Raw genomic sequence first — 9831 nt, forward strand, 5'->3', positions numbered from 1 at the left:
TATATTTTTTATTACTTTTTAAATTTATTTATTGTTTAATTTACATCCAAGTTAGTTAGCATACGGTCCAACAATGATTTCAAGAGTAGATTCCTTAATGCCCCTTACCCATTTAGACCTTCCCTCCCTCCCACAACCCCTCCAGCCATCCTCTGTTCTCTATATTTAAGAGCCTTTTGTGTTTTGTCCCCCTCCCTGTTTTTATATTATTTTTGCTTCCCTTCCCTTATGTTCATCTGTTTTGTATCTTAAATTCTTCATATGAGTGAAGTCATATGATATTTGTCTTTCTCTGACTAATTTCGCTTAGCATAATACCCTCTAGTTCCATCCACGTAGTTGCAAATGGCAAGATTCATTCTTTTTGATTGCTGAGTAATATTCCATATATATATATATATATATATCTCACATCTTGTGTGTGTGTGTGTGTGTGTGTGTGTATATATATATATATATATATTTACAACATCTTCTTTATCCATTCATCTGTCAATGGACATTTGGGCTCTTTCCATACTTTGGCTATTGTTGATAGCACTGCTGTTAACAGTGGAGTGCATGGGCCCCTTTGAGACAGCACACCAGTATCCTTCGGATAAATATCTAGTAGTGCAATTGCTGGGTTGTAGGGTAGTTCTAATTTTAGTGTTTTGAGGAACCTCCATACTGTTTTCCAGAGTGGCTGCACCAGTTTGCATTCCCACCAGCAGGGTGAAAGTGTTCCTCTTTCTCCACATCCTTGCCAACATTTGTCGTTGTCTGAGTTGTTCATTTTATCCATTCTGACAAGTGTGAGGTGGTGTCTCATTGTGGTTTTGATTTGTATTTCCCTGATGATGAGTGATGTTGAGCATTTTTTTTCATGCATCTGTTTGCTATCTGGATGTCTTTGGAGAAGTGTCTATTTTTGTCTTTTGCCCATTTCTTCACTGGATTATTTGTTTTTTGGGTGTTGAGTTTGGTAAGTTCTTTATAGATTTTGGATACTAACCCTTTACCTGATATGTCATTTGCAAATATCTACTCCCATTCTGTCAATTGCCTTTTAGCTTCACTGATAAAAAATTTTTAAATTTTATTTATTTTTGAGAGAGAGGGAGAGAGAACAGATGAGGGAAGGAGGGGCAGAGATAGAGAGGGAGAGGGAGAATCCGAAGCAGGCTCTGTACTGCCAGCATCAGAGCCTGATATGGGCTTGAACCCAAGAACTGCGAGATCATGACCTGGGCTGAAATCAAGAGTCAGACACTCAGTTGACTAAGCCACCCAGGTGCCCCAAAATTGGGGTTTTACTATGCGATAAAATTCAAGGCAAAAATTATGAACCAAGGAGATAGCATTACATAATGATAAAATAAACAAAGAAAGCAAGAAAACATAACCAACATAAATATGCTTGGCAATATAGGCTCAAAATATATCAATAGTAATAGTTAAGTGGTACCTGGCTGGCTTAGCTGGTAGAGCATGCGACTCTTGATCTTAGGGTTGTTTGTTTTGTTTTTTAACTTTTTTAACGTGTATTTGTTTTGAGAGAGATAGAGAGCAAGGGAGGGGCAGAGAGAGAGGGAGACAGAACCCAAGCAGGCTCCACGCAGAGCCCAACATCACACAGAGCCCAACATGGGGCTTGAACCCATGAACCATGAGATCATGACCTGAGCCGAAATCAAGAGTCAGAGAGGCTTAATCAACTGAACCACCCAGGCACCCCATTGATCTCAGGCTTGTAAGTTCAAGCCTCAAGTTTTATGTAGAGATTACTTAAAAATAAAATCAGGGGTGCCTGAGTGGCTCATTCAGTTCAACGTCCAACTCTTGATTTCAGCACAGGTCATGATTTCCTGGTTCGTGGGATTGAGCCCAGTATTGGGCTTTGCACTGACAGCTTGAAGCCTGCTTGGGATTCTCTCTCTCCCTTTCTCTCTGCTCCTCCCCAACTATTTCTCTCTCTCAAAATAAATAAATAAATAAATAAATAGTAATAGTTAACCGTATTGAGTAACTTCTATGTTACTCAATAGAGCCAGGCATGCTCTATACAGGCTTTACATATGGTAATTCATACTCTTCATTAGAGGCATGTGAAAAAGTACTTTTATTCTCCCCTTTTGCACTTATAAAAAACAATAAATTGAAAGACAGATACCATATGTTTTCACTCTTATGTGGATCCTGAGAAACTTAACAGAAACCCATGAGGGAGGGGAAGGAAAAAAAAAAAAAAAAGAGGTTAGAGTGGGAGAGAGCCAAAGCATAAGAGACTCTTAAAAACTGAGAACAAACTGAGGGTTGATGGGGGGTGGGAGGGAGGAGAGGGTGGGTGATGGGTATTGAGGAGGGCACCTTTTGGGATGAGCACTGGGTGTTGTATGGAAACCAATTTGACGATAAATTTCATATATTGAAAAAAAACACAATAAATTTAGGAACAAACATAAATAAATCAACTATTGGAACTGGAAATGTTTACAGAGCTCTCTTAGAAACAGATGGATGAAGCAGACACAATAAGCAGAGATACAGAAGATGTGAATAATACAATGAGTTCAGTGTATTGTATATAGAGAATTCTACATCTAACAAACAGATAGTATGCTTTTTCTAGTACATGTGAAACATTACAAAAGATGACTATGTACTAACTTACAAAAGAAGTCTTAATATTACATTTTAATTTTTTCTAAACTTATTTTTATTCTTCATTTTTTAAGGTAATCTCTGTGCCCAAGGTGGGGCTTGAACTCATGACCACAAAATCAAGAGCCTGATGCTCCATGGACTGAACCAGCCAGGCACCCCAATACTACATTTCAAAGCATCAGTATAACACAGCCTATGTTCTATGACTGTAACACAATCACATGGGAAATAACTAATTAAAGGATAGCTTAAAATTTTTTTTAATGTTTATTTATTTATTTATTTATTTTTCAATGTTTATTTATTTTTGGGACAGAGAGAGACAAAGCATGAACGGGGGAAGGGCAGAGAGAGAGGGAGACACAGAATCAGAAACAGGCTCCAGGCTCTGAGCCATCAGCCCAGAGCCCGACGCGGGGCTCGAACTCACAGACCGCGAGATCGTGACCTGGCTGAAGTCGGACACTTAACCGACTGCACCACCCAGGCGCCCCGATGTTTATTTATTTTTGAGAGAGAGAGATAGATCATGAGCAGGACAGGGGCAGAGAGAGATGGGGACACAGAATCTGAAGCAGGCTCCAGGCTCCGAACTGTCAGCACAGAGCTCCATGTGGGGCTCAAACTCACAGACTGCAACATTATGACGTGAGCTGAAGGCAGATGCTTAAGCAACTAAGCCACCCAGGAGCCCCATGGATAGCTTTTTAAATCCCCAAATGTCTGGAACCTAAGCATATACTGTTAGTAAATCTTGAATTAAAAAAGGAGTAAGAGGGGAAAAAAAGGAGTAAGAGAAATTATGAAATACTTTAAATAAAAGTTTGTCATATTTTCTAAGATACAACTATTTTTATTTATTTATTTATTTTTAATTTTTAATGTTCATTTTATTTTTGAGAGAGAGCATGCACGAGTGACAGAGGGGCAGAGAGAGGCAGAGACAGAGGACTGGAAGTGGGCTCTGGACTGACAGCAGTGAGCCCCATGATGGCTTGAACTCATGAACCTTGAGATCATGACCTGAGCCAAAGTCAGACACTCAACTGATTGAGCCACCCAGGCACCCCTTGTTTTTATTATTATTATTATTATTATTATTATTATTATTTTAATGTAGGATACAACTAAAGGTTTAATTAGAGATGTAGAATATTAAATACATTTGAAAGAAAAAAAAAAGTTTGGGCACAAATGAAAAAGCATTCAACTCAAGAATGAATCAGTGGGACACCTGGGTGGCTCAGTCAGTTAGGTGCCCTGCTTCCACTCAGGTCATGATCTCACTCCTCGTGAGTTTGAGCCCCATGTCTGGCTCTGTGCTAACAGCTTGGAGCCTAGAGACTGCTTCAGATTCTGTCTCCATCTCTCTGCCCCTCCCCTGCTCACATACTGTCTCTCTCAAATATAAAAAGTAAAACAAAAAAAATTTTTTTTAAAGAATGAATCAGTTATTAGAGATTTTAATTATCTGAGCAAATGGGTCAGGAAGAAATTCAAAACTTGAAAATGCCAGCAAACATTAAAGAAAGTACAAAATATTTTTAAATGTTTATTTATTTTTGAGAGGGAGAGAGAGCGTGCACATACTCCTGCATGAGCCTCTTGTGCTCATGAGCAGGGGAGGGGTGGAGAGAGGGAGAGAGAGGAGAATCCCACCTGGGTGGCTGAGTTGGTTAAGCATCCAACTCTTGATTTGGGATCATGTCATGATCTCACAGTTTGTAGGACAGAGCCTTGTTTTGAGCTCTTTGATGACAGTGCAGAGCGTTCTTTGGAGTCTCTGTTTCTCTTTCTCTCTCCCCTCCTCTGCTCTCTCTCTCTCTCAAAATAAATAAATAAACATAAAAAATTATTTCCAGGTGCCTGGCTGGCTTGGTCGGTAGAGTATGGGACTCTTGATCTCATGGTCATGAGCTTAAGCCTCACCTTGGGCATGGAACCTACTTAAAATAAATACATTAAATAAATAATTATTGCACACTCTTTTTCTGGTTCCTGAAAAACTCATAAAGTAGTGAGAAACTATTCTTGGAAGTCAGTAGAATATGCCTATAAAATCATCTGGGTTGAGACTTTTGGGTAGAAAACTCTTTGATTAATATTCTAATTTCTTGGGGCACCTGGATGGCTCAGTTGGGTAAGCCTCTGACTCTTGGTTTCAGCTCAACCTTGATTTCATGGTTGGGGAGATCAAACCCCACATAGGGCTCTGGGCTGGTAGCGCAGAGCCTGCTTGGGATTTTCTCTCCCTCTCTCTCTCTGCCCCTCACGAGCTCTCTCTCTCTCTCTCTCTCTCTCTCTTTCTCTATCTCAAACTAAATAAATAAAGCTTTAAAAAAAGTAAATAACACACTGATTAAGTTAACTGGTATTTTATTTAGAATATTCACTTTTTTTCCTTACAATATTTGTATGTATATACATAAGTGAGAGGAACCAATAACATTCATTTCATGCATTTTCATTATCTAGTTTTAGAACCAAGATAACTACTATTGATTGGGTAGTATTGTGGTTGTAGCCAGAAATCTTTTTTTAAATGTACGTATTAGTTCTAATTGCATATGTGTTTTTGTTTGTTCATTTTTTGCATTAATCACTCTCACAGGGGTTTTATGTAATATGAAACTTACTATACCTTTTACCTCTTCTGTGTATTTATTTCATAAGATCCAGTTCAAAGGAGTCTGTGTGTAAAACCTGAAACTTTCTTCCCTAAAAATAATGAAAAACAAATGCCCATTTTTACTATGTAGTACAGTTTGGTTTTTTTTAGTATTACAAATCCACTATCAGTAAATAAATAGTACTCAAACAATTGGATATACATAAGATGTAGTAAGGCAGGGTGAGATTAGGAAGGAGGGATTACAAAAAGGTATGAAGGAATGTTCCTGGGTGATGGATAAATTCATTATCTTGATTGTGGTTATGGTTATATACATATATATCAAAAGTCATCAAATTGTGGACTTTAAATACATGCAGTTTATTGCAAATTGATTATATTTCAATTATACCTCAATAAGTGGGTGGAGAAGTCTTTAAAATTATCAAGATCACAAAACATAAGAAATGATATTGATTAAATTATACCAAAATTAAAGATGTCTGTTCAATAAACAATATTATTTTTTAATGCTTATTTATTTATTTATTTATTTATGAGAGAGAGAGAAGGAGAGTGCGGGTAGGGGAGGGGCAGAGAGAGAGGGAGACAGAATCTGAAGCAGGTTCCATACTGTCAGGGTGGAGCCTGATGTGGGGCTCAAGCTCACAAACTGTGAGATCATGACCTGAGCTTATGAGATGTTTAATGAACTGAGTCACCCAGGCACCCCATTAAACAATATTATTGACAGAGTTAATGATGAAAGTTGGGAAGAAACATTTGCAATGTTTAAAATTAACAAAGGAGGGGCGCCTGGGTGGCTCAGTCGGTTAAGCGGCCGACTTCGGCTCGGGTCATGATCTCACAGTCCGTGGGTTCGAGCCCCGCGTCGGGCTCTGTGCTGAAAGCTCGGAGCCTGGAGCCTGTTTCAGATTCTGTGTCTCCCTCTCTCTGACCCTCCCCCGTTCATGCTCTGTCTCTCTCTGTCTCAAAAATAAATAAATGTTAAAAAAAAAAATTAACAAAGGACTGATATCTGAACTATACAATAAACTGATGCAAGTCAATGGAAAAATATGGGAATCCCTATAGAAAAATTGGCAAAGGAAAACAAATAGGCAATTCATAAAAAAGAAAAACCAAAAGTAAGAAAAAAATTGAGAAGATGCTCAAACATATTAATGATTAAAGAAATGCAAGGAGGGGCACCTGGGTGATTGAGCGTTTGACTTCGGCTCAGGTCATGATCTTGCAGTTCCTGGGTTCCAGCCCCAAGTCGGGCTCTATGCTGACCGCCCAGAGCCTGTAGTCTGCTTCAGATTCTGTGTCTCCCTCTCTCTGTCTCTTTGCCTCTCTCCCGCTTGTGTTCTGTCTCTCTCACTCTCAAAAATAAATAAACATTAAAAAAAAAACAAAAATAAATGCAAGGAGATATTTTAAATTCATGGCATATTGAAAAATTGGAAACTTGAGTAACATTAAATGTTGGCGAGGAAGTTGAGATATAGAAATCCCACCATGGTATGACATTCCAGTGTGGAGCTCAATACGCATGAGAAATTATCACAGAACTGAAGGAGAAATGTCCACCTGCACTATCATTTGTGGTAGCAGGAAGCTGAAGGCAATCATGGGAGTAGTGAACAAATAAAGCACAGGGATCCACATAATAGAATATCTTGCACCAGTATTAGGAGCAAAGGACTAGAAGGCCATGTGGTCAAAGAAAGTTTGTTTTATTTTTTAAGATGGCAGATATCACTGCACATTTGTATGCTAATGGGAATGATCTAGCAGAAAATTTGATAATATAGGAGAAAGGGAATAATACAGAAGAAAGGTAAAAAGGAATAGACTGAAGTATAGAACTGAAGGGTGGGGTAGGGGTGAGGGATGGGAATGGCGGAGTGACAGTTGGCTTAAATAGTGGCAAGAATGACTCATTGTAACAAGATGGAAGTCTATGTATATAAAAGAGGAAGGGGGGGGGTAAATTGACCAGATTGGTGGTAGAAAGATAACTATGTTTTCTTTTCTTTTCTTTTTTTTAATGTTTTATTGATTTATTTTTGAGAGAGAGAAAAGCCAAGCAGGGGAGGAGCAGAAAGAGAGAGGGAGACAGATAATCCGAAACAGGCTCTGAGCTGTCAGTGCAGAGCCCAACTCGAGGTTTAAATTCACCAACTAGGAGATCATGACCTGAGCCAAAATCAAGAGTCAGACACTTAATTGACTGAGCCATCCAGGTGCCCTACTATGTTTTCTTTTGATTACTTTTATTTTCACAGTAAAATAAGAACCCAAATCATAAGCTAAGAGAAAGGAAAAATAAGGGATGCTAGATGCAGAGAGCTTTTGTGAATAAAGCCTCCCTTTCTTCATTTATACAGTGAGGGCAGCACCCAACAGAGATGGCCCCAAAGGTGTCAGCTTTATGCAGCATTCATATCCCCTGATGCTTAGCATGATGTTTCTCTAAGTATAAGAATGTATACCAGCAAACACACCTTGGGATCTAGCTGGAGAGGAGAAAGGTGGGGTCGTTGATAATAGGAATAAATAGCATTCACTGAATGCTTCTTAAAGGACCAGCATGACACTGTAAGTAAGAGTTCTACCCACCTCTTCTCATTAAACCCTAACAACAACCTTACAAATAATACAACTGTTTTACAAAGAACCAGAGTCTTGAACATTAGAATGGTGAGTAACAAAAGGAAAGTCCCCTTAAAGATACTATTAGCTCAGGGGCGCCTGGGTGGCTCAGTCGGTTAAGCTCCGACTTCAGCTCAGGTCACAATCTCATGGTCCGTGAGTTCGAGCCCCTCATTGGGCTCTGGGCTGATGGCTCAGAGCCTGGAGCCTGCTTCCGATTCTGTGTCTCCCTCTCTCTCTGCCCCTCCCCTGTTCATGCTCTGTCTCTCTCTGTCTCAAAAATAAATAAATGTTAAGAAAAAAATTAAAAAGATACTATTAGCTCAGATGTGACTCTTGATCTCAGGGTTGAAAGTTTGAGACCCATGTTGGGTGTAGAAATTACTTAAAAACCTTTTTTTTTTTTTTAATGCTATTGGCTCAGTTAGCTAATGGGAACTTCATTCTGAGCAGATGAAGCTCCAATCTCTATGATAGAAGAAACCTAGTCAAAACCCTAGCTCCCCCTCCTGATCAGCTGACCCACTATTACAAGGTGGGTGACCTTGAAGGAGTCACACATTTCCAGTTCTGTAAAATGGAATGATGGGTGTTAAGTGAGACATTATCTCAGTTTGAGAAAACTCTTGCAAATGAAATGATATATGTATGTATATGTTAATGTTTCCCTGTTATTATTACTATTATGACTGTTGCGTAAGCGTCCAGGACAAGGCCAACGCCTGAGGGCAAAGGTAAGCCTCCAGCAGAGAATGGGCCCTTTAGGGTGCATATCAATAAAGACCACGTTTAAAGAATTTTAGCCGGTAGTCTTGGCTCGGTAGGGGGCGAAATTTTTCTTCATCAAGGCTCGACCGTTCTGAGTCTTAGGCTTGAAACTCTGGAGAAAATAATTAGGCTTCTCTGAGCGAGATCCGGAACACCAGTCCTAGGGATTTGAAATGCGACGCTGTGTGGAGCCTCACTGCCACCCGTTTGGTACCAGGAGGCGCCCATCGGATCCGTTCTAAGACTGGCCCCTTGCGGTGCGCCTGACCGACTATGGCCAGAATCTGGGAGCTGGTGCTGGAGGTGCCGGGAATCCGTGCCATTCTTGGACACAGTCCCTAGTGCCCTTTTTGCGTCCACCTTCGACGCATCCCCCTCCTTTCCAGCGCGAGTCCGGGCTTGGAAGGCGTGAGCGCCTGTGGTGGGGACCGTGTTGCCGGTGTGGGTCCGCCGAAGAGTGGCGGGAACTCCGGCCGCCCCGACGGCGCGGTGACTTCAGTGTGGAAGAGGCAGCTGTTCTCCCAGGCGGCCGTGGGGGGCAGCAGAGGGGACCGCGACAGGTGCGGGAGCCCCTCCCGGGGTGGAAGTGAGAAGGCGGGCTTCGGGTCTGTTCCCAGGCTGGAAACCACCCCCGCCCCCCCCCCCCCGCCCCAAATCCCCGGGAGAGGCAGGGCCGGCGCCGGGTCTGGAGGAGGAAGCGGCCGGAGACAGTGCAATTTCACGCGGCCTCTGAGGCTCGGGTTCCTCGGCAGGGTAGATGAATTATGGGGTTTCGACGGGTTTCCGGGGAAACTGAGGTGGCCTGAGCGTGAGGCAAACACCTCCCTCCTCAAAAACACACACAGAAAAAAAAACATTCACGTTCAGAAAGAAAATCCCGCAAGTGACCCAACCGGCTGGGGGAGTCGAGTGATTTGGTTAATGGGCGAGGCCAACTTTCAGGGGGCGGGTTTTGGAGCGCTCTCCCCACCCCCATCACCTTTCCCCTTTGGAGACATTTGGGGGCGTTTGGAATCTCGCCCCCCCCCCCTTAGTCCAGCTCCCGAAGAAAAATTAGCGTGAGACCCATGCTCGATGTGCGTGGCCAAGCGGACAAACACTGGGGCGTGGGGCGCGCTCGGGGCGGGCAGCCGGAGGCTACAGCCAGC

This window comes from Prionailurus bengalensis, chromosome B4, assembly GCF_016509475.1.
Source record: "Prionailurus bengalensis isolate Pbe53 chromosome B4, Fcat_Pben_1.1_paternal_pri, whole genome shotgun sequence".
Taxonomy (NCBI): Eukaryota; Metazoa; Chordata; class Mammalia; order Carnivora; family Felidae; genus Prionailurus; species Prionailurus bengalensis.